At 45.3% G+C, this 27,361-nt stretch overlaps 1 protein-coding gene across 8 annotated transcripts in view; it reads right to left on the minus strand.

The window, feature by feature from the left end:
* The window catches only part of MCTP2 (multiple C2 and transmembrane domain containing 2), a 248,416-nt gene extending 222,973 nt beyond the window's left edge, over positions 1-25,443 (minus strand). For 4 of the 8 annotated variants that reach the window (XM_049614048.1, XM_049614047.1, XM_049614050.1 and 1 more), the window contains exon 1: positions 25,280-25,442. The gene's annotated coding sequence lies outside the window, so the exon portion shown is untranslated. The other 4 variants (XR_007453911.1, XR_007453912.1, XM_049614044.1 and 1 more) reach the window with 2 other exon arrangements.
* Positions 25,444-27,361: the final 1,918 nt, after the last annotated feature.

The following is a 27,361-nucleotide window of genomic DNA, read 5'->3' on the forward strand; positions in this document are numbered from 1 at the left end:
GAGTGAGTTTAGAGACCATTGGTCTTAATAAGTGATGATAAGCCAGCATGATTCCAGCAGTTTCCTAGTGATCTCCCAAAAGAACAGTTCATGTGAAAAGTTGCTGAAAGAGTAGGAACACACACACACACACACACACACACACACACACACGAGGCACACTAATTAAAACTGCAATTTTCCAACAATTCTTTTCAAATGAAGCTCAGTTAGCAGATACACATGTTAAAAGGTACCATGGATTAATGTATTTAATGATAATTGTACAATAAGAATATTACAAAGTTTCACTAAATGGTCCTTAATAATACTGTAATTATTTATGTGACTGCAACTAAAAAGCCTTTTAAGGATAATTTATTTTTTTCACTTTTAAAATAAGCAACATTACTTGGAATAAAAGAATATAGATTATATTGGCAAAATAAAATATATAATCACAGGGGCGCCTACGTGGCTCAGTCAGTTAAGCATCTGACTCTTGATTTCATCCAGATCATGATCTCACAGTTGTGAGATCAAGCCCCACGTTGGGCTCCACACTGAGTGGAGCCTGCTTGAGATTCTCTCCCCCTCTCTCTGTCCTTCCCCTGAATACATGCACAGCATTCTTTCTCTCTCAAAATAATTTTTTTTAATGTATGACCATAACTAGAGGGGAAGGAAATAAAACACTGATTTATAAGTTTCCCAAAAGTAATTAAATATGTGCCTAATTAGATTAATTGGCATACACAAGAAATGGACATAACATAACATCATTATAATATTTTTCAAAGTTCTGAGATAAAGGTGCCTAGGTGGCGTAGTCGGTTGAGCATCTGACTTCAGCTCAAGTCATGATCACATGGTTCGTGAGTTCGAGCCCCACATCCGGGCTCTCTGCTGTCAGCACAGAGCCCGCTTTGGATCCTCTGTCCCTACCCTGCTCACGCACACACGGGTTCTCTCTCTCTCAAAAATAAATATTTTTTTAAAAGTCCTGAAAAAAATATCATTTCCAATAAACGCAACCTCACACTGACCATACTGGCTTAGATAGGATGCCCCATTCAAAGTTGCTTATAATGGGAAATAAACATCACTAGTTTTAAACTATGGCATACATTCATTCCAGAAAGATCTACCAGTCAAGCAAGGATTTTATTGGATAGCGTTGGATATGGTTAGAAAAACTATTTCCTTCCATTAACATGATCTAACCAACATTATCCGCATCCATTCACAGAAACACTATTTGGAGTTCCGGAAGAATCATCTTCATATGCCTGGATCTCACAAAGTCAGACCGTGCGCAAATAGCTCATAGTGGTGGGGTGGGGGCAAATAAACAGCCACATTTACTGAGCACATACTATGTTCCTCGTCTCGTGGTTCTTGAGATCAGGCCCCACATCGGGCTCCGCACTGACAGTGTGGATTGGGATTCTCTATATATATAAATCTCTCTTCCTCTCCCCTGATCATGCTGGCTTTCTTTCTTTCTCTCTCTCTCTCTCTCTCCCCCCCCCCTCTCTCTCTCAAAATAAATAAACTTAAAAAAAAAAAAAGGGTCCAATGAGTTTATTTCAGAATCTTCAGCAAATTATTCTCCTTCCAGCCTCCCTAATGCAGATTTTGGGCATCTTTTCACGCTGCATTTTTATTGAGGTCCTGCAAACCCCATGAAGTGCTCTAGGTTGTGGCGGGGGGGGAGGGGCATCTGCCAGAGCAGACTGAGCACACCCCAGGAAGTGTCCAGCACAACCTGGGGCATGCAAAGAAAACACTGGAACTTCCATTCAGACTGATCTCAAAGGTCCGTTTAATTTCTATTTTTGTGAGTGTTTAATAATACATGCAATATCAGTACCACAATACACGTACATAATTTATAAGCAAATATATAAACTTATATTGGGTGTGCCTGGCCAAAAAGTATCTGCTCATAGGCTGTATGATCAAAAGAGCATGGAGAGAATGTTTCTAGAGCACCTGAACAATTAAATCCTTTAATCTGCTGAAAAAAAAAACAACTACAATACTAAGAAAAGAATTTGCTTTTCCCCTTTAGGCAATGACTATTTTTGGAACAGTGTCTCTTCTTTCAGAAAAAAGGCTCAAGTAATGAACATAAACTAGACAAGGTGAAACACGCAAAATGCTCATTAAAAAAGAAAAAGGTAAGAGCGATTTAAACAGGGTGTTTGATAAATACCACTGTCAGCTGTTAAAGGAAGTTTCTCTAGGGAAATTCATTAAGCATCAATTTCAACAAACAATCTCATTTGTCTCAAGTTCACTGTAATATTTACAAACTACATTATGCACTGCTTCCTCCGAACCATTCACATCATTTGCGTTTTCAAAGGTAGACAGGTGCCTTTCTGTGGACCCAGGTGATGCGGAAGAGGTAGGGAAAAAAGAAAAAAAAAAGATATGCATTTCCTCCGTGAGAGAAGTCGCTCATAATTAGAGCAGAAAGTAAAACTCACAACATTAAAATAAATCCATTTACCATAAGGCAGGGTTAGAGCAATCTGGTCAATTAAAGCCTGGATTTAGCAGTGTAATAACATGTATTATGTTCATGTAATAGTATTCATGTAATAACATGCAGGAGTTAGAAGCCCTCATGACCCTGGAGCCCAAGGAAAGGTCAATATGCAGAAAAGACCATAAATATCCTTAATTTTTTAAGTGTATTTATTTTGAGAGAGACAGAGGCAGCGCAAGCAGGGGAGGGGCAGGGAGAGAGAGAATCCCAAGCAGGCTCCACGGCTGTCAATGCAGTGCTTGAACTTGAATGCAGCGCGTGCAGGGCTTGAACTCACGAACCGTGAGATCACAACCTGAGCTGAAACCAAGAGTCAGACACTTAACAGACCGAGTCACCCAGGCACCCCCATAAATATCCTTTAAATGGTGAAGTTCCCCAAAACAAAATGACTTTTCTCTGTAATCTCCCAGGTCACTGCAGTAAATACACACACCACTATTGCGGGTGCAACACGTATGCAGGATAAGGTTGAATTCGATCTGATCCATCGTGAACTCTGCAAGTCCCTCTTTTGAATGAACTCCCAGGATCAGCTTTCCAAGTCTGACTTGACCTCTTATTTATTCCACAGTTCGACAGCGAAGGCAGACAGGGGACCGGCTCCCCGGAAGCTTGTGTTCCTGGGGAGGACATGTACGTGTGGAGGGGAAGATGGGAGTCATTTCAGAGAAGAAGTGGTGACACACGAGCAGACACTTCAGTGACAAAAAGGAATAACCTGGCTATTTGGAGAAGATGATCCCAGACATACGGAAGAGTCCACGCAATGCCCCACAGCCAGAAGCGTGCTCCCCTCTAGCGTAGGAATAGCAGAGTGGTCAATACAGTCAGACCTGCATGATCTAGCAGGTGGGGGGAGGAGGTGATGTCAGAGATGGTTGTGGGGCCAGCAAAGGCTTTAGGTGTTTTTTTTTTAATTTTCTTTTTAAATGTTTTTATTTATTTTTGAAGGAGAGAGAGACCGAGCGTGAGCAGGGGAGGAGCAGAGAGAGAGAGGGAGACATAGAATTTGAAGCAGGCTCCAGGCTCCGAGCTGTCAGCCCAGAGCCCGACGCGGGGCTCGAACCCATGAACTGGGAGATCATGACCTGAGCCGAAGTCAGACGCTTAGCCAACTGAGCCACCCGGGTGCCCCAAGGCTTTAGGTTTTAAGTGAGCTGCGAAGAAGCCACGGCAGGAGTTGAGGGAGACCAGCTCAGGTGAAGGATCAAAGGGTCTTTTGTTTGCTATTTGCTTTTTCCTTCTTAGCCTTCTGGCTATTCAGATTTCCGTAACAGTGGATCCATCCCACGGCTGGAAATACCAAAGGCTACACCACAGCTTACATTACCCACCGCCCACTGCCTCCACTCAGGAAATAAGAAAACGGGAAGGTCACGCTTCCTTTGGAAAAGGTCCTTTGCTCCGCTGAGAATCCCACTCACAGAAAAGACCCCAATCCCTGAGACGGTTTTTCCCTTCCTGATCCTTGCCAGTGACTCAATAATAGCCTCCCAACCTAAACAATGTCATGCAGGGGCGCCTGGGTGACTCAGCTGGTTGGGAGCATCCGACTTTAGCTCAGGTCATGATCTCACAGTTCATGGGTTCGAGCCCCGCGTTGGGCTCTGTGCTGACAGCTCAGAGCCTGGAACCTGCTTCCGAGATTCTGTGTCTCTGTCTCTCTCTGCCCCTCCCTCGCTCATGCTTTGTCTCACTCTGTTTCTCAAAAATAAATACACGTAAAAAAAAAAAATTAAAAAAAAAAAAAGCTGTTCTGCATAAGCCCAGAGCCCTTCTCCACTGCTTCCCACCAAATCACCCCAAGGACTCCCCGACTCCCCATGGGGAACACTCCATGCTTGGAGTTCTTTATCTAAATAGGATGTATCACTATTTGGTGAAAACAGGTACAAATAAGTAATCTTTAAAATATTTATTACATCAGATGGTGAGGAGTGCTTTGTCAAAAATAAAACTGCTAAAAAAAAAAAAATTAACTTTCTAGCCCTCCATATCTACATTGATGCTATTACCAAAGATCTCAGATGGAGAGAAGAAAGCCAGCACTCTACTAAAAACAGTACCAGTTCTAAAGAGATCTTCTAATCCCGTTTCGCTCTTAGGTCTCCAAAGTACCTGCCTGACCAAACTTGAAATTTAGCTATCTTCCCTAAAGGTATATTTGAAATCATTTCTGTCAACAGCCCTGACTAGACTGATCATCTCACCAAGAAAATTAGTGTGTAGCTATAAAGATCAAAATGTTAGGAACTATTGGGGCGCCTGGGTGGCTCAGTCGGTTAAGCGTCCGACTTCGGCTCAGGTCACGATCTCACGGTTTGTGAGTTCGAGCCCCGCGTCGGGCTCTGTGCTGACAGCTCGGAGCCTGGAGCCTGCCTCGGATTCTGTGTCTTCCTCTCTCTCTGCCCTTCCCCTGCACACGCTCTGTGTCTCTCTGTCTCTCAATAATAAATAAACGTTAAAAACATAGTTTTTAAATGTTCGGAACTATTTTGGAAAATACACATCAATATGATCTACCAAATGTCTTTAGGGGGGGAAAAAAGGGGACAACGTGTCTGACGTCCCAATCAGAAATTTCTAAAAAGTCAAATGTACATAAATCCCAGTTTTGCCAAGCCTGACAGCATATTCATTGGCCCTAACACACCTTTTATAAAACGGTCAGGTTAAACCCATCTGAGAACTTCAAGCTTTAGAGAAAGAGTACAGAAATGCTTGTTTAAGTTACCAGCAATGTGACAGAGTTTGGAAATTCTCTCTGGCAAAGTCCTTCATTTCTAAATGAAGAGTCACATTTAAGGTTGTGATCAATGGCAAACTAATGTTTACTTTCATAAGGGCAAGTATGACGGCTTAAATTCATTCATCCATTCAACAAATATATCTGTAACTTAGTCCTTAGCAGAATATAAAAATCTGTTTTCTTAACATTTGTACAAGCGAGTTGTGTTGATCTCAACGTCACCCAAATATGAATCAATTACCTCCAGAAATCACACACCGGCCACATTTGTTAAATTTCCAAATCAAGTGGGTAATTCGTTGGTAGGTGAGAACTTGTGACCCTTTGTTGTGTGGTGACTGTAGGCACGCACTGAATTGAACTCTTTTTGTCTGAGTTTTCTGAAACCTCACAACCATATCAAACGTGGGTAAAATTACTCCATGAAACATGAGAGAAAAACCAAGGATTATAAAGATTAAGCAATTTTTCCACTGATACTCAGCCGTGTAAAGACTAGAACCGGTTTTTCCCTAACCACAAAATCCGTGCTTGTACCTACAGACTGCATTGCCGTCCCTAACTAGGGATCACCAGCTCTCTCTTCTGGGTAAATCAGTCATAAATCTAAATTAAAAAGAATTAAGGAATCCAAAGAGACACTGTGGCCATTATAATTATTGGTGCATTGGAGTGGGAAAACAGCACAGAAAATTACAAAGGCTAATTAGGGGCGCCTCTAAGTTACAGTTTTCGTGTCTTATTTTTATGGCAGGCAACCCTATCTCCTCTAAAGAGATTCTGCGTTATACTTACAACCTAAATTACGTGTTAAAAACCTAGAGAAGATTTAAGCTGTTTCATTTTCACAAACAACAAAAACTATAAACCAGAGACGTGAATGGAAAAACTCCGGTTAAATTTTCTTCTCTCTCTGGCACTGCAGTGTAGTTATCACCACTTGGCAGAGGCCTAATTAACATTTGTTAAACGGAACGGAAGGTCAACCGGCTAATTAGCATAGAGGTATGGCTAGAACCAGATCTTTTGACTCTCCGAGTAATTTTCTTTCAATGACAATTCAAAAGGTTGCGTCTGGCACCTTCAGTACACTTTTTGAAAAGAAGTTATATGCAGCATCATTAATCATTAGAGAAATGCAAATCAACACCACAATAAAATACCACCTCACATCCATCGAGGGGGCTACTATTAAGAAAAACAGAAAATAACAAGTGTTGGCGAGGACCTAGACAAATTGGAATCCTTAGGTACGATTAGTGGGAATGTGAAATGCTATAGCCTCTACAGAAAACAGGATAATGAATCAAACCCACAATGAGATACCACCTCACACCTGTCAGAATGGCTCACGTTAACAACTCAGGCAACAACAGATGTTGGCGAGGATGCAGGGAAAGAGGATCTCTCTTGCACTGCTGGTGGGAATGCAAACTGGGGCAGCCACTCTGGAAAACAGTATGGAGGTTGCTCAAAAAACTAAGAAACAGAACTACCCGTGACCCGGCAAGTGCACTACTAGGCATTTATCCAAGGGATACAGGTGTGCCATTTCGAAGGGATACACGCACCCCCATGTTTATAGCAGCACTATCGACAATAGTCAAAGTATGGAAAGAGCCCAAATGTCCATCGAGGGATGAATGGATAAAGAAGATGTGGTATATATACATAATGGAGTATTACTCGGCAATCAAAAAGAATGAAATCTTGCCATTTGCAACTATGTGGATGGAACTGGAGGGTATTATGCTAAGTGAAATTAGAGAAAGACAAATATCATATGACTTCGCTCATATGAGGACTTTCAGAGACAAAACAGATGAACATAAGAGCAGGGAAGCAAAAATAATATAAAAACAGGGAGAGGGACAAAACATAAGAGATTCTTAAATACGGAGAACAAACAGAGGGTTACTGGAGGGGTTGTGGGAGGGGGGATGGGCTAAATGGGTAAGGGGCATGAAGGAATCTACTCCTGAAGTCATTGTTGCAATATATGCTAACCAGCTTGGATGTAAATTAAAAAAATAAAAAGAAAGAAACCAGGATACTGGCTCCTCCAAAAATGAAACAGGCTTATAATATGTTCCAGCAATTCTACTTCTGGTTATATTCCCAAAAGAAGTGAAAGCAGGGACTTGATGAGCTCTCTGTACCAACCCATCTTCACAGCACCATTCTTCACAATAGCCAAAGATGAAAAAAACCCAAGTCCATCATTGGATGAATGGATAAGCAAAAGGTAGTACATACATAGAATAGAGTATTATTCTACCTTATAAGGAAGACAGTTCTGACACCTGCTACAACATGGATGAACCGCGACGACATTATACTAAGTGAAATCAGGCTGTCACAAAAGGACAAACATTAAGGACTCTACCACATGATAGTCACATTCGTGGAGACAAAAAGCAGACCGGTGGTTGCCGGGGGCTGGGGGTGGGGGTTGCAGGGAGGGAAAGATGGGAAATGGTGGTTTAATGGGTACAGAGTTTCAGTTTTGCAAGATGAAAACAGTTCTGGAGACGGAGGGTAGTGATACTTGCCCAAGAATGGGAATGGACTTAAGGACTGAATCGTGTGCTCAGAAAATGGTTAAGATGGTAAACTTTAGTTTACCAGCATTTGAAACAAAATCTACATTAAGTTTTATCACTTAAGTGATGAGGCCGGAGTGAATACACAGATCCGTAAAGCGGTACGTTTAAGAGGTTTAAGAGGTTCATTAGGTGAAATAATAAGACATATGTTCCTACAGCAGGGTCCGAACCCCAGGGGACCACAGGTGCCAGAAAAGGAAAAAAAAATACATGCAGGCTGAGTGGTGGTGGAGACTGAGGAAAGACAGAGATAGCACAGGGCTAGAGGTGGCCCGATGTTTTCAAGAGACGCTTCTAGCCTACATATGTACATGAAATTTCCACCGTATTATCAAAGGACCACTGCTTTCAAATCATTGTCCCTAGCCACCCTTCTTATGGCATTATATAAATATCAACATACTGCTTCTCATTTGGATAAAATATTTGCTAAAACTTGACTATCAGGACATTTTCTACTGCCTCTCACTCTATAAATACTCAACATCAATGCACATTTGATAACACGATGGAGGGGTGCCTGGGGGGCTGGGTTGGTTAAGCGTCCGACTCTTTATTTCAGCTCAGTTCATGATCTCACAGTTTGTGGGGTCGAGCCCCACCTCGGGCTCTGCATTGATAGCTCAGAGCCTGGAGCCTGCTTGGGATTCTCGTTCTCTCTCTCTCTCTCTCTCTCTCTCTCTCTCTCTCTGTCTCAATAAATAAATAAACTTAAAATAACACAATGGAGACAGCTTTTCCCCCAAAATGGATCATTTCTGTACCAAAGTTGTTGGGCTGTGTGTCGATTGTGCTACCTTGGTCCCTTCACGCTGAATTCTATAAATAAGCATAAAAAATCAAAATATATTATTTCAGGCCAGTTTTCTCTTAACTTTACGACTGTTCTCTCAGTGATTTCACCTCGCAGAGTTCATGTCTGCATGAGTTCAGACCCTCACTGAGTTAATAAAAGGAAAACTACACAACTCTCAGTTCCCCCATTGTAAGGTACAAATCCACTTAGATAAATTTGTTTTCAAGGCTATTCCATGGTGTTAGTTCTTTGGAGAGGCCAGTGATTTGCCTTAATGTACTTTTAGACTTCAAGTATATTAAAGACAATCCATGCTGGAGTGCCCGGGGGACTCAATCGCTTGAGCATCTGACTTTAGCTCAGGTCATGATCTCACGGTTTGTGAGTTCAAGCCCCGTGTCGGGCTCTGTGCTGACAGCTTGGACCCTGAAGCCTGCTTCGGATTCTGTGCCTCCCTCTCTCTCTCTCTCTCTCTCTCTCTCTCTGCCCCTCCCCCACTCACGCTCTGTGTTTGTGCACTTTCCTCCAACAGAAAGGGAAAGTTCAGTCCAAAATCATCTTAGATGACAACCACATTTCTGATGGCCAACCCAGATCAACCGATGGTAGTGGCCTGATGAACGATTACGGCAAATGATTCTGAGACTCAACGGGAAACACAAAGTCATCAGCATGAATATCTGCCCCGGGCTTCAGAAAAGGGAGCAGTGGCTCTATGCCAGTGAACAGCCATCTGTCTCTCGGCACTAATATCAAAAACATAAATCCTATCTAAGAATCAAGAGTATTCTAAGACTTCCCTCAGAATGATCAACTCAAGAGGCCCTGGCAACTCAAAACACGACAGAGCTAATTAGTTCTGCTTCAACAGGCAAGATAGTAAAATCCAGGCATACAGCTTTAGAATGTTCTAGAAATAAATTCTTAAAAATGAATGCAGTCACTTCATTCACCTGGTGCAGATGCATGAGGGAATTATGACAGACATTTAGTTAATCTGTTCTGTTATTAGGCTGTTAGAGTTCTTATTTATTTGCCATTACCTGTTTTCATGTTCACTATCTCATACAGAACAGAAACTTCCAGAGGGAAAACAACCTGTATAAATATCTATCTACACAAGTGTTTGAATGGCATCTGGGTTTGGGTTTAATATTTTGTAAATTGTTGCCTTCCTATAAAGTTTTAATTCTGTATTACCAGTATTTTCTGTCCTGAAGGAGACAAAATACACTGCTCTGTACTTAGAGTTAATCAACAGAGAACCAACTGAGGCCCCTGTGGCAGGGTCGAGTTTCCAGAGCATAAAGGATTTTGAGTCAGACACTCGCACCATCGCAAAGCTGCTCTGGCTGCTTTGGTTCATTTTCTGTAAATACCCAATACAATTCAAAGCTTCATAATTGACAGAAAAAGGCTACAAATAATCCATAGTTGAAAAGAGTCACTCTGAAAGAAGATGAAGCTCTAATTTCCAGCACATATCTTGACACAGTTGACGGAATCTTTTTTGTATTTATTTTATTTCTTCTTTTCATATTGATTTATTTTGAGAGAGAGAGAGAAAGCACGAGGAGCGAGGAGCAGAAAGAGAGGAAGAGAGTGAGAATCCCAACCAGGCTCTGCACTGCCAGCACGGAGCCTGCTATGAGGCTCGAAATCACAAACCATGAGATCGTGGCCTGAGCCAAACTCAGACGCTTAACCGACTAAGCCACCCAGGCGCCACCCAAGTGGTAAGATCTTGACCGAGTGAGAATAGGACAGTGTGTCATTTCCAAAAAGCTAACAGCATCATGTGAAATTACGTATGTTTTAGCCATGAAAGGCAAGCTAGAGCAAACCTCGCCACAGCCCTGGGCTCACCCTACCAGCCCATGTAATGGGCAAGTAAAAACAGAAGGAGCTCTTGTGGGATGCAAAGTTCTGTCACCGTGGGCTGTGAGCAAGGAGGATAACTCACTGAACCCACAGTGAAGACCCCGCCCAGGAGTGGTCATCCTTTCCATGATGTTCAGTCTTACCGGGTCTGACGGTAACACTTGCATGAAAGAGAAAGCAGCAGCCCCCAACGAGGGGGAAATGGGTGCAGCGAACATTTGGGGTAAAAGTCTAGGGATGTTGTTTTGTTGGTTCAGACCTGTCAGTGACATAATCTGTTCTCCCAGGGATCAAACACTTAGCCCTTTCAGGTCTAGACCAACCATCGCCTCTTTAGGGAGCCTTACCTTAACCCTAACCCGAATCCTCAACCTTGCCCTGACCTTGGCCCTCTAGTATGAAACTGCACTTCTGCGCCATAATCTCTTGTCACACCTGACATTCATCATGGCCTCCAACTTAGCTGATTAATTGATTTGGTCTTCCCCCATCCACTCCCACCACCCCCCCCCCCATAATAATGAAGTCCTCTGAGGGGATGAGACTGTGTTTGCCTCGTTCAGCCCTGCATCTTCAGCACCTAGAACAGTACCTGGCACACAGCAGTTAAGTCTGGAGGGAATGGGAATGAACGAATTCATTCGGAGGGCGATTCCTTCTACTACTATCGTGACGGGATATTTACCAGAACTCCAAGCCTGCACAGAGACCGGTATATTCCATCAACCCAAAAACCTCCACTTGTATTAAGCTTTTTAATAAATGTTTCATTATCAACTGATGTTGGGTAACATATTTATTGCTCTGTTGTGCGGGCAGCTTCCATGCACTGGGTACAGACCATTAAATCAGTAATGGCGGCCAGTCCTGACACAGCCTTGTTAGAGGCCCTCTTTAGAGGCTCCTCTTGTTGAGGATGGGGCACATTTTATCTGCCTGCACCCTCCCATCTGGGTTTCCCCAATCATTTCATAATGGAACGATCTACCCGTATCGCCTTTATGAAACTGCGATCGGCAAGTTGACAATGAAGCCCGTCAACTCCAGCAAAGAAAGGAGCCCACATAAACTAATCGTTGAAACTATCCACCAAGGGCTCCAGGGCCCCCAAACTGGGCATGACGGCAGGTCTACAAGGCCAGCTACTGTTCCCTCCTCCCATCAATATTTGGATTTCAGTAAGCTGAGATCGCTTTCGGTCCTGAGACAGCTAGCGTCCCCAAGAGAAGAAAAGACAACAGCGGGGACCTTCAAAACATATGCACAAGCAAGTGATTTACGTGCATTCCGTCACCTGCAAACTAATTCAAATGTCTAAAGCAAATGTGGAAAACTGCCGTGAGTGAAATAAAACGAATCATATATATACACACAACCAAGCCTGTGTGTTAAGAAAGTTTTGGATTTTTTTAAACACAGATTAAAGGTTCATTAATGGTTCATTTGAAGACGATGTTTCTCAACCTGTTATGACACATCAAAGTGACATGTGCCCAGATCACTGAACTTTTTATCTCAATGCCCAAAGGGGTTACCCACTATCAGGAAGTAGTCAGCGCGCATTAGCGTTTATATGGCATTCCATTACAGACGCATCTCTCAAATGAAAAGGTAAAGCACACTATTATCCATATTAAAACCATCTATCTTTTAAAAAGGTTGTATCGATTTCTTTTTCCCCCCACATCTTGGATTCCATCAATGTCAGCGCCAGCTCGATGAAGCGTACCCTGTCTCAGCACAACTTCGATGGATAGCTCCCAAATGAACTCACCCAACGGTCTGGGGTCTCTCATGGCGTGCACTTTGCAGCTCATTTCATAGACTACCAGCTAGAAAAAGGCATGGAGCGATCAGAAACATCCGAAACAAACCTCCCCGTGGAGCTAAAATGATGCAAGTGCGTTTTTAAATACGAGGCAACCGTTAGGGTCAGCAAACATGACACGTTCTAGTTCTTTAGAGCTAACACCAGCCTCCCGCCATCGAGGTTTACCAAAACAACAGCAGGCGGGGCGTCACCTACCAAACTGCGGGTATGTTGCCGCTGAATCCTCATTACCCTATCAGGTAGATCCTATCAGAAGCTTTATTTCACACATGGGCAAACTGAGGCACAGGAAGCTTAAGTGACTTGCCCAACGTCACACGGTTCACAGGTACCAGAGCCACGCGCAGGCCTAGCAGCCCAACTTTACGTTCTCATTCTTTATGTCACCTTGTCCCTCCCTCAGTCTCTATCACCCAGCTTCCTGCTTCACAGACGTCGTTCCTAAAAGGGGCAGCACAGTAAAGGGCCTACCGGCAAAATTCCAGGAGGCCAGGCGGTGTGGGCGGAACAGACATAAACAGTGCCCTTCTCTCCCCAGCGACCTCAGCATGACTTTGAGGGTCACTTCCTCCCCAGACCCTAGCCACATTTTCCCTCCGCTTCTCAGTCCAAACAGAACTCGCCCCCCCCCCACTTTAAAACCCTCTCTGCTCCCAAGAGGGAGCCTCTAATAATCTTTTCAGGAAGATCTATCTCGACTCTCCACGGAGCTATACTTTTTTGAAAGCAAGAACTGCTTTTGTTTTCTCTATGGCTCCATCGAAACACGAAATCCTGGCTAATCAATACTTTTTTTTGTCCCCCTCTCTTTTTAAGCAATCAGAAACGTAGGCTATGAACCCAACGAAGCCATTGATTAGGTGTCACCTTCCAAAGTCAACCTTCCGAGGTATTAATTCATCCACATATACTTAGGAAACACGGTCTGGTTTCCCCAAGGAGCGGCGGGGCTCTCATCAAATGATACTGGAATCACCAAGAAAATGCAATCAATGCGTGCATGCCCAAGACCAGCTTTCTCACGTCAAGACTTACTTTAAAATGCAAAAGGGAAGAACGCCTTAAAAGTGAAAGTAAAAATCTAAAGTTAAGAAAAGAAAAAAAAAAAAAAAGGAGGGGGTAGCGTCTCAACTCTAAAAATAACAGCCTCAGGTTGAACAGAACGGACTGGACGGAGAGGTCAGCTTTCTTGCTCCCTGAAATGTGTCTCCAGTTAATTTCTGAAATGCTGCAATTTACTACCAGCTCCTAGGCAGGCTGTCTGTCCTATCTTTTCTCATTCTTCTGGACAGAAGGCAGCATAGAACCAAACAGCAACAGCACAGAGAGGTCTGATCTCTGGGCAAAAGCTGCCGTCACACCGGAGGCACTCGCTTATCCAAATGTCTGCTGCAGGCTTACCTATGGCCAAGTAGCCAGCCTCCTCCTTTTCCTTGAAGAATAGGAATGTATTTACGATCCGTTATATACAAGGCACTCTTCAGGGATCGTTACTCACACTCACATCACCCCCACTGACGTGCGTGCAACTCCTTTTTACAAGTGAGAAACCAGAGCTCTGGAGACACTTGACATCCTAAAAATGGCAGAGCTGATATCTGAGCCTGGGATGTGTCTGAGTCCAAAATCGGGGCCCTTCCCAGTAACTGAGTCACGGTGAGTCAAGGGAGTCATAGTGTGAAACTCCATCATTGCTGTACTGGGGTGGGAGCTTCTTAAGTGGTCCCACCCCTTGCCTACCCTCACCCGCAATGGCCTCCAGGGAGGCTTACTGAGTGGAGAGAAGAACTTGGACACTTTCCTCTCTGTTATCATTGATTTGTTTTTAATTTTTTTTAATGTTTATTTTTGAGAGATAGAGACAGAGACAGAGACAGAGTGCGAGAAGGGGGAGAGGCAGAGAGAGAGAGGGAGACACGGAATCTGAGCTGTCAGCAAAGAACCTGACGTGGGGCTCGAACTCACGAACGATGAGATCATGACCTGGGCCAAAGTCAGACGCTTAACCAGCCGAGCCACCCAGGCGCCCCTCTTCTCTGGTATCCCTTCAAGCAGCATGCATTGTAGGGCTAGTTCTGATCCCAAATGGAGAAGATGCTTGGCTCATAACATCTGAAACTAAATACCAAGAGTTTTTAAAAGCTTTAACAAGTTAAGCCGATTACAAGTATTTTTAATATTCTCATGTCCAAGGATGAGCTTTTTTAAGTGACATTTTAGGGACCACAGAAAAAGGCCTGTAATTTCACCATCCAATTAACCCTGGCAAGATCTGTCTCAAGTTATGCCTTTAGGAAACTGTAATTGTTCAGAGGCACACAATGAAAAGTGACCCAGCCTAGACTAGACCATCTTCATAAGGGAACAACTAGTAAGTTTCTACTGCTGATTTCCAGGAAAAAAAAATATTCATATACCAGCACATAGTGCAAATATACATATGGACGTAAAAGCAGTTTTGCTCTATAGTATTTCATACATGCCTTATCAAGAAATGTTAAAAGCAGCAATAAAACCAATGATTTATAAGCACTAAGACAGTTAACTTTAACCCACAGCCACTAGCAAAAAACAACAACAAACAAAACAACAGAAAATTTCATAACCAGGGGCTGGTCTTCTATCTGGCCAGATTCAGGATGTTACTACAAACCAGAGAAACCACCAAAATCATACCAACAAGACACCCAGCACTGCTCAGCAAAATTTATATCAAAAAATAGTTTAGGGGGCACCTGGGTGGCTCAGTCAGTTAGGCGTCTAGCTTTGGCTCAGGTCACGATCACAGTTCGTGGGTTCGCGCCCGCATCGGGCTCTGTGCTGACAGTTCAGAGCCTGGAGCCTGCTTCAGATTCTGTGTCTCCCTCTCTCTGTCTGCCCTTCCCCCACTCGCACTCTGTCTCTCTCTCTCTCTCTCTCTCAAAAATAAACATTAAAACCATAGTTTAACAACAACAAAAACAGCTCATCGTGCATTGCATATCATGAAATGACTGACTTCGAATTGGAATGAATACAGACAACACTGATGAGTGCTTTACTCAAAGGTGCGTGAGGCTGTGGACGGGACAGGAGGGTACAGGTGCTGGGCAACTTTGGTTACATCCTGCAGCTTTAGCGGAAAGGCGAAATACAGCCCTAAAGGAAGTATAATGAACAGAGCCTGAAATATGTTATTTTTTACTTCCTTCTGTGTTCCAAGAGAACACAGACTATCTAGATTAAAGGAAGGTTCCTAAGAGGTATCTCAGAAGTCCCCATGGGGACAGGCAGAATATTCAGCAAGAGTAACTCTAGCAAGCCCCCATCAACCAGAATATCAACCGCGTCTGTGCACCGTGGACCCCTGAAAGATCTCATTTGGGCCTAATGCTTATACATGAACCACTAGCAAAAAAGCACCCAGATCCAATCAACAGTACCACAAGAATTTTATCTGGGCTTTAAAATGTCAACACCTGTATATATTTAAAAGCTGACATCAATTCAAAAACATAAAACACAGTGAAGTTGTTCTTAGGGGTTTGTTCTCATGTGGAATTAACCGTAGGGTTTACACGTAAGTGACTGCTTGCTTTGCTACACAAATTTATTGTAACAATGATGTGTTTAAGGCATCACTTGGGTCAGATGAAAGAGAGAGACCTTTCCACAGTGTCTAGCTTCGTGTATTCACAATCTCCTGGCAGGAAATTGCTCTAAAGTGTCTCATTTATCAAGATCCTGCCAAATCCGTCTCCAGAACAGGGTTTAGCAGGATTCCAAAGCTTTATCGATGTGGCTTTTAAAGCAGCCTCTGGGAGGAAGCATTGCAACTCTGCACTCAGCCTGGGAAAGCACAAAGCAGTTGCTTCCAAACCCACGACACAGAGAAATACCTGGAATGGTAGATGTCATGGGTCCTGGAGACTCTCTCTAGTTTTGGGGTGAAACAATTTCGCCGGAAAATAAGTCAGAGTGGAATGGTTAAAATAGCCCTGGCTCGGGGCGCCTGGGTGGCTTGGTCGGTTAAACGTCCGACTTCGGCTCAGGTCATGATCTCACGGTCCAGGAGTTCGAGCCCCGCGTCGGGCTCTGTGCTGACAGCTCAGAGCCTGGAGCCTGTTTCAGATTCTGTGTCTCCCTCTCTCTCTGCTCCTCCCCTGTTCATGCTCTGTCTCTCTGTCTCAAAAATAAATAAACGTTAAAAAAATTTAAAAAAAAAAAATAGCCCTGGCTCTTGGGATGGAGTAGTAGCGGGAAAAAACTAAATTTCCAACCAACGAGGTGACCCTATACAACTTATTCTCTGATTCTCAGTGTTCTCATCTATATAATGGGGACGGCTCCTATCCAGCAGGGTTCCTGAGAATGAGATATGATGCTGTCACCCAGCAGCTCAGCATGTCAGGTAGCTGGCACTTGTTGGTATGTTCTATAAACCAGGGAAAACGAAAAACTTCCACTAGAAGAGAAAACATCGATGAAAAAGCATATATTGGCAATGAACACAAAAACGAAGCCATCAATTATTGATTTACAATCTTTTTTCTTAAGTTTACCTATTTGGAGAGAGACAGAGATAGTGTGAGTGGGAGAGGGGCAGAGATAATAGGGAGAGAGAGAAAGGGAGAGAGAGAATCCCAAGCAGCCTCCACACGAATAGTACAGAGCCTGATGCAGGGCTCGATCCCACAAACCATGAGATCATGACCTGAGCCGAACCCAAGAGTCAGATGCCTAACGGACTGGGCCACCCAGGTGCCCCACGCATTGACTTATAATCTTAAGTTCATGGTGATAAAGGCAGAAATTGACACAAAGCGGAAAGTCAGAAAGGAAGTAGTTAATAAAACAACCATATACCAATCTGTTATTAATGACCAGGGCCGCACCTACATGTTCAAACTCTTTTTGTTTAATCACATAAATAGTTCATGATGTTTAGAAACAATTCATCATGTACCTTCTCCATTCTGCCATGTCTTCTGGTTCAAATATTAACAGAGGAAACTTCCTGAGAACCTTCTTTCTCCTTCCTTCCTGAAGCTACGTGTTTTGGGGGCTCCTGGGTGGCTCAGTCAGTTAAGCATCCGACTCTTGGTTGTGGCTCAGGTCATGATCTCACAGTTTGAGAGTTTAAGCCCCTCGCAGGGCTCTGTGCTGACAGTGCAGAGCCTGCTTGGGATCCCCCCCACCTCTCTCTCTCTCTCTCTTTCCCTCCCCCCACTCACACTGTCTCTGTGTCTCTCAAAATGAATAAATAAAATTAAAAAAAAAAAAAAAAGCTAAATGTTTCTGTGCCAGCTCAAATAGATCTAAGAGAATTAAAGAAATACCAGAGAAATTCTGCCTGTTTAGACAGGCCTGAAAGTGCTGAAAGCAACTTCCTCCCAAGATTCCTCCAAGAATCACCAACACTAAACTGTGTTGGAAGAAAGTGCACGGCAAACATACCAAAGAGGAAATACGGACAGAGAGCAGCACAAAGACTTCGAGAAGGGATGGAGACAGCTCGCGATAGGGCCTCTTCCAGCAACAGACAAGAATCCTGTCCAAGTGAAGCGTGTCAGTGGGATGACAAACAAAGACAGACAGGTCTGCCAGAGAGACAGACAGACAGGGAAGGTACGCAAGCCTGCAGGACCTCTGGGCCCCGGCTTACTCAGGAGGAAGCAACAGGAGGTGGAAGACTGATCCCAAAGGCCATTTTCAGAGTAGAAACCTAGGAACCTGCATGTACAATAATTATGGAATGTTCTACATTAGTCAAGACTGTGAGAGCAATGATGTTGGTTACTGTGGTCCCGGTAATATAGAGTCCTTTTCTTTTCTTTTTTTTTTTTTTAAATGTTTATTTTTGAGAGAGAGAGAGAGAGAAAGAGAGAGAGAGGAAGAGGGGCAGAGAGAGGGAGACAGAGGATCCTAAGCAGGCTCTGTGCTGACAGCAGAGAGCCCAATGCGGGGCTCGAACTCACGAATCTTGAGATCGTGACCTGAGTCAAAGTTGGACGCTTACTCAACTGAATCATTCAGGCGCCCCTAGAGACCTTTTCTGATATACTAAGTTCTCAGACTAGACCCCAACATCTTTCATAATATCTAAAATATTCCCCTTCCGACCACCACCAAAAAGTAAATAAATAAAACCCAAATTATTGCATTATCACCGCAATCATTATTTTTGTTCGGTCTGGTTTTTGTTTTACTTCTGTAGTGCCACCTTGCTCGCATCTTGGATGCCAACACGGTGACAGTCACACAGGTAGGTTCGATACTTTCTTTTTCTAGTTTTCCTGATCAGGTCACAACCTCCCGTGAAGATTTCTGACTTTTAATGGACACAGATGCTCCTAACCTTGCAGTTCCTCAAAAGCATTCATCCAGCAACTTCTGAAAACGACCTCTTTATGTTCTTTCCAAACTTGGCTCCAGGCTGGGGCCCCGGCCCAGAGGGATCTCTGCCCGCCACTGGCTAACGCCAGCTGACCATTCCTGCTAAGTGTAAACAGCCCTACCTCTGGAGGCCGCCCCTCAGTACTTGGCTAGCAACTTGTGCAAACAGCACGCTTTACTGTAGTCACTTGCTAAGCTATCCGACTTTGCATCTTTGTAAACTCTCAGGGGCCAGGGAGCTACCCGTCTGATTCACAACAAAAACCTTAGCACATACTGCCTGTAATATAGGCTCAATTACTAACCTTTGGATAAAAAGAGCACATACTTATTCATGTGTATAAGTCAACCACTTTGTAACACATGCTTTAAACACGCCTTTGGCTCCACTCTGACCACCTAATCCCGCCTGATATTCTGCACAGATATTAATCTTATAATATTGGCAACAGCAGCATCTACCAAACAGCATTCGCCAACCTGTATGACCTAGCAAATGATACAATGAGTTAATCTGTAATAAACATGATATATATATGTGATAGATGAGTGCTTTTAACAAGAGAAAATAACTAAGGGGATAGATGGTAAGCATTTTACGTTATGACAATTACATGGACTCAAATTCTGGAAGCAAGCTTTTCAGCAAGCCCCTTGTCACTCTCCTGCCCTTGTTTGCTGTTCCACCGCACAGCCCTCCTCCCACGGGCCAGGCTGTCAAACACGTGAAAGGCCAAAGTGAGCAGAGAATGTATCTCCACCCTCTGAAGAATGAGCGGAAGTAAACCTTTTTCACCTTTCCCATCCAAGGAACTGGAATTTGTTCCTATCCTGCGTTTGCCAGGAGAAATGTCCACGTTTCCTTTGCGACCTGCTTCTCGCTTATGCCCTCTCCTTGGGAGAGATGGCGTTATTCAATTGTTGATATTACTCAGCCCCTTGAATTATTCAGTTGTTATATCAGCTGCATTATTCAATGCACTCAAACCTCTACCCTGGAATCAGCCAGACATTTCAAACTCACAGTGTCCACGGAACTCATTATTATTCTTTGAAAACAATCTAGTCCTGACTTGCGACGCTGGCACCAACCTAGGGGCCCAAGGCACAAACCTCAGCCCCCATACTCCCTTTCTCCCATCACCCACATCCACCTGGTCACCTCTGCCACGTCCAAGACACCTCCCCAGCCTTCAAACACCCCTGCTTCCCTATTGCCTTCAGCCAAGCCCTGCAATCTCTCTCCTGAACTAATATAACTTCTTAACTCCATTCCCACTGACTCACTGCCAGAATTAGGGCAGCTGACTCCATTCAGCCAAGGTACTGCACAGCAAGTTTGTCCCTATGCCTCTGTGGGGATCACACCTGTCCAGCGACCACCGTATTTCCTTCCAGTGCCTAATATCAACACTTAGCGCAACGAGGCAGGCAGCAAATGACCATGTGAATGAACGAATGCATGGCTGAGACGGCCAGTACTCTCAGAAGTACGTTCCGCTGCCTGCCATAAACTCAAGTTAACATTGGTCTACGCATTTGTCTCCGGACGGGAACCGAACACACGGTAACCTGAGGTCCGCACCCAAAGGCAAACCATCGTCCGATACACTCACACATGGACTCACATCTATAGCTGTGTGGTTTGTTTGGTTTTTTTCATGCTGCCTGAAATGATGGAGGTATTCCACGATAAGAGGCACAAAATTGCAGGTGCGCCTGGGTGGGTCAGTCAGTTAAGCATCCAACTCTTGATTTCTCCTCGGGTCACGATCTCACGGTTCGGTTCATGGGTTCAAGCCCTGCATCAGGCTCTGTGCTGACAGTGCAGGGCCTGCTTGGGATTCTCCCTCTCTCTCTCTCTCTCTCTGCCCCTCCCCTGCTCATGCTCGCTCGTTCTCTCTCTCCACTTAAATAAACTTTTTAAAAAATGTACAAAATTATGGGGAATAATTGTTTTCAGGAAAAAAACCAACCAAACAAACAACCGTGACCTTGCAAAGCAAGCATAGGTTTTCTAGATGCCTTCCAGGACATGATGGACAAACACACCATCATCTTCAAGCCCTCTGTGTCCTGGGCAGGGAACTGGCCTTTGGAAGAAAGGCCTCCATGCTAATAGATGAAGCTCACATTCCAAAACAAGGCCACCTTCCACAGTCACCCACAGGAGAAATCCATATGAGCCCATAATCATGCCAGGGAAAGAGGCATCTTCTGTGTTACTCATTGTGTATATGCAATCGTGCCCACTTGCTTAGGGAACCTTAGAAATTCACACTAGGAGGGACTGACACCATTCTTCCTCTGTCCTCCGGCAATGTGTCCCTAAAGAAAAGCCTGTTGACCCCAAGTGATCAGCAAATCACCGTGGGTTGTTAAACAGGGCCATTCCAGGTAGACTTCCAGCCTCTCTGACAATGCCCTCCCATAGCAAGGACACGGATGCAAACTCTCCCGGGCAGGAAGAGGGGGAAGGCGCCTGAATCCTGGCTGAACCGCCTTCCAGCTGTGTGCCCTGGGACATTACCCTGGCATCTCTGGGCCTCGGTTTTCTCAAATTAAATGGAAGTGTCAACAGGCCCGCTTTGTGGGGTTGTATTCATGATTAAAAGAGTTCGTATTTCTTAGCACAACGCCTGAGTACAATCTAGGTGCTCAATAAATGTCAGTGATCATACTATAAATGATACCTCTATGCCAATCCCAATATATGAGCTTATATGCTCCCCTTATTCCATCTATGCCCTACCAGTGCTCGTAAATACGAAGAGCGGTGGTTCTCAAACTTGGGCATAGACCAGAATCATCAGGAGGGCAGACTGCTATGCTCCAGACATAGAGTTTCTGATTCAAGGGGGCCCGGGATGGGGCCTGAGGACGTGCATTTCTAAGAAATTAATCCCAGTGGGTGCGTTCAGCTGGTCGGGAAGGACACGTTGAGAAGCACTAACCAAGGGGGCCTCACGGCAACCATGGAGGAAGCGTATAGGTCCAAACTTCCAGGCCTTCTACAGCTTTCCACCTTGGACCCTTTCATCTCACTAACTCCACCAACAATTCCAAACTCAGTTCAAGCAATCAGGAGCCCTCCAGGCTCTAGGCCAGCACCCACAACACTGTGCTGTCATAATGAAACCAGCTCCATGGCACCAGGAGCTCGGTGACAAATACGACCTCACCAGAGTCAGTGCTTGGGACAGAGAAAACCCTCAGTAAATGGTGACTGGCAGAGCCAAGCAAACTGAAAGGTCCTGGAGTCCAGCTCTGGGCCTTCCTCTTGGGACTGATCACTAGGTATGAAATGCCGAGTCCCCGATAAGACCAGTATCCCTCCCACCCCAGCCACCGGCCTCAACTCCACTCAGCCAACCATGAGTACTTTGCCTCCCTCCAACCACAACTTGGTCTCTTACTCTATGAAGGTAGTGAAGTTTCAACTTCCTGCCTCTTACTGGCCCCTACGAGGGCTACAAGCTGCTAGGAGATGCTAAGTGTTCTCAGGGAGAGAGGGTTGCAATCAGGAAGCATTTTTGCGTAAGTATTTCTGGTAAACTGCCCAAAAAGATCTCAGCAGAGAGATGGGAGCCAAGATGGCGGAACAGCATGGAAGTTTTTTGTGTGTCTCGTGTCCATGAAATACAGCCAGACCAACACGAAACCATCCTACACACCTAGAACACTGATTGGAGGATTAATACAACAATCTGCACAACCTGAACCACAAAATTCAGTAGGTACACAGCGCGGAGAGGTGAATTCGGGGAGCGAGAAGCCGCAGAGGGTAGGGAACTGCTTTTGTGGGCGGAGAGAGGACGGAGACTGGAGACTGAGGGGGGGAATAGGGAAAAGCACCCCTCCCCAAAAGCAGCTGGAGAGGAAGTGGAAAATTGGAGAGATCTCAGCAGAGACAAGACAGGAACCTCCAGCAAATGGTTATCATTTCTTTTTCCATTCTAAATAAGCGTCCACTTTCCTAACACATTTTGCGTTATTTTTCCTGAAAAGCATCCCCAAATCGAAAAATTGAGATCTGCCCATTTCACATCTCATGCATACTCTGCTCCTGGGCTCTTTGGCTTTTCTGGAAATTTCTCTAATTCAACACTCTCTGCCTCTTCGTTAGAGCATCTCACCAAGCCACGCACACTTCTACAAACACATTCTAGGCAGGATTTCAAATACTCCTAAAGAGGACTTCAAGGTGTGCTGTCAGCCTATCAGTTTCACTGTCACATGAAGATAGAGAAAATAAAAACTGTGCCAGGCACAACCCAGGCAGAAGATCCCACCTGATTGTCTCAACACAGGCAAAAAGCCTCTCTTAAACACACACACATACACACACAACAACAACAACAACAAAAAACACCACTACTTTATTTTCAACACCTTAAGATAATTTAAACATGAAACCCCTCAATTTCTGTGTGTAATTACTCACAATCAGAAGGAAGGTTTTAAGAAAGCAAGTTTTGAAATATTACTTAAAATTCAAAGCCTATTGTCATTCTCATCCTCTACAGCATAATTGCAGTTTGAAAATCACTTTTGTGGTTTACAGGAACTTAAAGAAAGTATGAGCTGTTATGGATCATTCTTACTCAAAGGCTAAACTTGGGATATTAGGATTTCTTCCCAAACAAGCACACTGCAGTACCCTACACTTCTAGAGATTTAAGGAAAAATGGGTACATCTTTTAAAGTAAATGTTATGTATATTCATGTATGATTATAGATTTACACACACAAAGTCCTTTCTAGGTGACGACGATGGATTCCATTCATCTGGAAGATATGAAATCCAGCTGCAAAAATGTTAAAAGATATGGATATGAATAATATGAAAACTGGCTGTCACCTCAATGCGTAATACACAAGGAATGCCTACAAAGTTTTACTGACTTGTCCCAGTCGGATATGTTGGGTCCTTAAAAATATGTTAAGGAAGACACATAATAAATTCTGTATTTAAAAAAAAAAAAAGAAGAAGAAGAAGCTGTTCATCTTCTTGTCCCAGACTGACCATGGTTCAACCACACAAAGAGAATAAAAGCAACACTCATACACGACAGTGACCTTCAGTCCCAGGACGTGGATTGTTCTACGAATATAAATTTGAGTTATTTTCCATTAAATCTGCCAGATTGACACTGTTGGCCTCACAGCACTGTGGAGTAGTGAAAAAGTATGCGTTTTGCCCTCGGACATAGTTACCTGCCACTCTCAGGTGCACTAACAACCTTGAACGAATTGCTGAATTCTTCCCTGCCTGTACTGGGGGAAGAATACCTATGGTGTGTATTTTATGCAGCAAGATAAAGTGCCCAGCATGGTGGATGGTGCAGAATGGATCCTTAACAATCTTATTTTAAAGAACAGGTTTGATCGTCCCTGTCCGGTGGGTGGCAGGCCAGGCTAATGACAGTCTTCAGACATTTGCATTCTCCCTGCATTTAAATGCTTATTAGCAGAGATTAAAGAGGCGTCCCTGTGCCATTGCCCTTTCTAAACACCCACCTGTGAGGAATGAGTGCCCTAAAATGCCCCCTTCGTCCCAATACCCTTGCTACCAAAAGCACACCAACGTGGCTCCCGCAGAGGTTCGCCCTTAACAGGCAGACAACAAATACTTACTGAATTCAAATGCTGCTGACCCAAACAAAAAATGAAGGCTAATGGAAACCATAATCCATAGACCTGTCTGCCTGAAGTTCCGTTTCTCGGGAAGCAGGTTTTGTAAAGCTCTAGGGTTCACCTGGAAGCTGTCTGGTAGCCGTAAGTGGCCCTTGCCGAGGTAACTTCCAGCCCACACTTACGTAAGGACCCACACGCCGCCGAAACCCTCAGACACCGCACACAAGTTCGTTAAGATGTTTTAACCCCTTTAAGGAAACGCAACCATCTCTAAAAGCCATCAGCGCCCCCAATTTGCCTAACAAATGGACAGAGCGCTGGGGAACTAACTCCTGAAGCAATCGCCTCTCAAGTTCACCATCACCACCATCGTATTTTTTTTTTTTTTCAACGTGCGAGAGCCCCCTCTGTAACCTAGACAAGTGTTCTAAAGCTTTCAGCTGTCGTGCAGCTGCGCTAGGCACCAAAGCAGAACCTCCAGGTCTCCAAGGAGGGAGCGCGTCAAATCCCACCCAAATGAGGGGCTGACCTCTGCAGAAAGAGCCCGGGCGGTGGCGGTGACCGACTCCACTGCGCCCAGAGGGGGCCAAAGGTGTGCCTTTTCAAAAGCCAAGAATTCCTGCGGCAGGCTGCCCGCCCCTCGTGCGCTCTCCAGGACTAGCCGCCGCGGATTGCTGCCTCCCGTCCTTGCCACACCTTCTGGGTCCCGGGAAGGAGTTTCCCTGGATTCCCATCCTGAGCCCTCAGGGTCCCCGACCCCTCTCACCTCGGTGGGGAGCACAGACGCCCACCCCGGGAGAGAGCAGGCGGCGCCCCCGCGCCCCTCCCGCGCGCGCTGCCAGGTGCGCCCCGCACCGCCCCTCACCTGTCCGAGGTTGCGTCCCCGGGGGCTGCCGAGGGGTCAAGGCGCGCCCCTCGCTTGCCGGGACCCGCCGCGGCTGCCGCTCGCAGGCGCCAGAGGAGCCGGGACGCGGCGGGGGCGAGGGCACCTCCGGGGCCGTGCGACTTCCTTGGCCCCCGCCCGCCAGCCCCGCCTCCAGGGGGCGGAGGTGGCCGCGCGTCACCTTGGAGCCACCTCCCACCTAAGCGCGGGCGCGGCCCCTGGTGGCTCTGGCGGCTGCTGCCTCTGGGCACCCGCGGGGCGAAGAGGAAGAGATCACGCTGAGCTGCCTCGTCCGGCCCGGCTGCCAACAAAAGGAAGATGCGTCCCAGCAGCGTGGCGGTGACTGGGCGCGGAGTTCACCCGCGTTTTAGTGTGAAGTGAGGAAGGGGGACAGCTGTGACTTGCGAACTTGTCATCGCAGAGTACCGTGTCTTCGCGGATACGCAGAGGAGTGCCCCAGGGTGCCACCGCTCCCTAAGGGATCGGTGGGGAGGGCGCAACCTCCGTGTTTACCACCCTGACCCTGGCAGGAGATACCAGGCACCACATCTAGCCCGTGCCACGTGGGCGCGACTGTGGGTGCAAAGCGGCCACCCAGATGCGCTGAGCTCTTTGTTCTCTGAACCTTGGTTCCTCGTCTGTAAACATTAGGCCGATCTCAGTGCCCAGTGCGCTGAGAACTCGTAGGAAGGGACCCTTAAAGACCTATGGGTCCGATGACTGGCGCGAAGGCGTTCAGCAAATATTTGCCCTTCGATCCTTTCCTTTGAATCCTTTTTCTTCCTTCCTCTCCCCTTCACGCTAAACTTTTCTTCTGTTTACTCTTAATGTCTGCCTGGTCAGTTTCTTTCCCCTTCGATAAAGGCGCCCCTGTCTACTGGGTACAGAGTCCGTCTTGCAGGTGGCTGAGGAGGAGATAAGGAAGGATAGGAACCCCCGCCCCCACCGCCTCCCGAGAGGCCAGAACCGCACACCCCTCACCCCCCCCACCCCCCACCCCGTATCAGAAATCAGCTACAACAGAGGTATAGGAGCTAACCTGGGTGTGGGACAGACCCTGCGTCCCACAGGTGGTTGTGGGGAGTAGGTGGCCTGTGAGCTGGAGAGTTTAATTGGTGTCATTGGTGGTTAAGCAGAAAGACCTCATCAAATCCTGTCTTGGCAACAGATGCTATAAACCCGCCAGTTCACTTAATGCCTCTGAACGTCTACTTTCTCATTAATAAACTGGGATTCGAATAATAGCTGTTGTATAGATTCTGAGAAATAATTAAATGCTTTTCGTAAAGTACTTACCGCAGTGTCCTTAATAGGCACTTATTGAAGGTTGGCTACTGAGGAGGGGCGCCTGGGTGTCTCAGTCGATTAAGCTTCCAACTCTTAATTTCATTCAGGTCACGTTCTCAGGGTTTGTGGGTTAGAGTCCAGCTTGGGGCTCTGTGTTGACATCCCAGAGCCTGCTTGGGATTCTCTCTCTCTCTCTCTCTCTCTCTCTCTCTGCCCTCCCTGCTTGGGCTCACACACTCTCTCTCTTCTCTCTCTCAAATAAATAAATGAACATTAAAAAAATAACGGTTGGCTAATGATGATAATAGTATGGTCAGACATGGAGGGGCCCAGGAAGAAAAATATTTAGAATGCATGAGCCCTTGGGCAGAAACAGAGCCGCCCTCTTCATGAAAAGAATACTTGAGGTGCCTGGGTGGCTCAGTCGGTTAAGCATCTGACTTCAGCTCAGGTCATGATCTCACGGTTCATGAGTTTAAGCCCCAAGTTGGGCTCTGTGCTGACAGCTCAGAGCCTGGAGCCTGTCTCGAATTCTGTCTCCCTCTCTCTCTGTCCCTTCCCTACTCGTGCGCTCTCTCTCTCTCTCTCTCACTCTCTCTCAAAAATAAACATTAAAAAAATTGTTTTTATTTTTTTAGATTTAAAAGAATTTTTTTAAGTTTTGTTTATTCATTTTTGAGAGAGAGACAGAGAGAGTAAGGGGGGGTTGAGCAGAGGAGGGGCAGATAGAGAGAGGGAGAGACAGAGAATCCCAAGCAGGCTCTGTGCTGTCAGCAC

The sequence above is a fragment of the Panthera uncia genome, assembly GCF_023721935.1.
Source record: "Panthera uncia isolate 11264 chromosome B3 unlocalized genomic scaffold, Puncia_PCG_1.0 HiC_scaffold_1, whole genome shotgun sequence".
Classification (NCBI taxonomy): Eukaryota; Metazoa; Chordata; class Mammalia; order Carnivora; family Felidae; genus Panthera; species Panthera uncia.